At 38.1% G+C, this 1,644-nt stretch overlaps 1 pseudogene; it reads right to left on the bottom strand.

Moving 5' to 3' along the window:
• Positions 1–1,026: 1,026 nt before the first annotated feature.
• LOC118895296 lies at positions 1,027–1,414 on the bottom strand (annotated as a pseudogene).
• Between the last annotated feature and the right edge of the window lie 230 nt (positions 1,415–1,644).

Raw genomic sequence — 1,644 nt, 5'->3', positions numbered from 1 at the left:
TAGTAGTACTTATTGTGGATATTTTTATTGTATTTGTGATTATTACCTTATCTTACCACCTCTTGAAATATGCATATAATTTCATCTTTGGTTTGTTTTCAATATTAAATAAAAAATTTACCTTTAAAAAATACATTTAGTAACCTATATTCTTCTGAGCATTGACACAGCATTAAGAGGTACTGGAGTAAAGAGACTGACTTCCCTGCATTTCAGTCCAGCACTATTGTTTGAGCAAAAAAGTGTATGTGTTGGTTTTCTACATGGTATCAGGCATTGGCCTTAAAACACAGTGCTTTGTCCACATGGTAGTTTTGTTAAGTGCCAGATTTCACAGTAATGAACCAGTTTGATCTAATGTATATGCTTTAGATCCATCTAAAGAGGATATAAATCCATATCACATTCAATAATGGTAGGTAATAAGAAATTGATTCATTATTAAGAAACTTGTATAATTTGCAACCACTTCTAAAAATTGGTTACTTATTACTTATTCTGCAATTTTTTGTCTTAAAATAGTACTGTTATTTTCATATTGTATTATTCTTCCATTGATATTACATTTCAAATTTTCCTTTATTATGGTAGCAAATGGGAAAAAAATTTTGCCCTAGAGGTTACTACTAGTGAAAATTATTGAATAAGTTTAGGATACATTAATGGATAATGCACCATCAGTTGCTTTGTACAATTTGTTTGGTGCATATCCCTTACCGTTTCAGGCTGGCATAATTGGGCTAGTAGGCACGCCTCTGACAAAAATCTGTATATGGTAATTTCACAGACAAATTCGTAACTTGCATGAACATGATGTCTCAACTTAAACAGCTTTACTTATGTTCTTGATGATGTCATGACTTTCTTTTCCACATTAGAATACCAAAAGACAGATCTTTATTTATTTACTTATTTATTTATTTTTTTATCTATCTATTTATTTTGGAGGAGGAGCCAATGTAATGGCTAGTCTTTATTGGAAAGAAGAAACTGTACCCCACATTTTGAGTGAGTTAGTGCAGGGGGTCAGCGGGCCAGCTGGTGGGGCACCAGCTTGTAATGGGTTTCACAGCTAGGGCATTGCTGGGCCTGGCCTTTGTGCGGTCAGAACCAGATAACAGCACAGTTGTCCTCTTCAAGGATGTAGCCCACTCTCCGCTTGTTGGTGATGGAGGGGACTAAATTAGGATCTTCCTTGGTACCTGAGGCTTCCTTTGGGGCAAACATTTTATGGGTCCCGTCTCTTCCATGCGGCCAGCATGACCTCTCTCTCCAGCCCAGTCGCCTGCTCATCACCAGTAGGAACACCACCTCCAGATGCCATAGACCGCACTGTGGCGACTCCATTGGGAACGCAGGCCCCTGGGGCCTGCGCGCCCAGCGCTCCAACTCCGCGGAATAACCTTGAAGCCATCGTGCCTAAAACAGATCTTGAATTGTCTGAAATCACAGAAGAAGGGTAGTTGATTCTATGTCACTGAGGCTAGGTCATTCAGCTCATCTGGAAATTCTAAAAAGCTTTCTTAGGTTAGTATGAAGTTCGGAAAACCTAGTGAGAATATATAATAGTTCTAGGAAATGAGAATAGAAAACTTTTAAAAGATTATTCTAGGACTGCTCCTACAGCACAGTTTTCCTTGAATG

The sequence above is a fragment of the Balaenoptera musculus genome, chromosome 5 (assembly GCF_009873245.2).
Source record: "Balaenoptera musculus isolate JJ_BM4_2016_0621 chromosome 5, mBalMus1.pri.v3, whole genome shotgun sequence".
NCBI lineage: Eukaryota > Metazoa > Chordata > Mammalia > Artiodactyla > Balaenopteridae > Balaenoptera > Balaenoptera musculus.
Note: the sequence above shows the minus strand (reverse complement) of the source record. Positions and strands in the feature narration are given on the sequence as shown.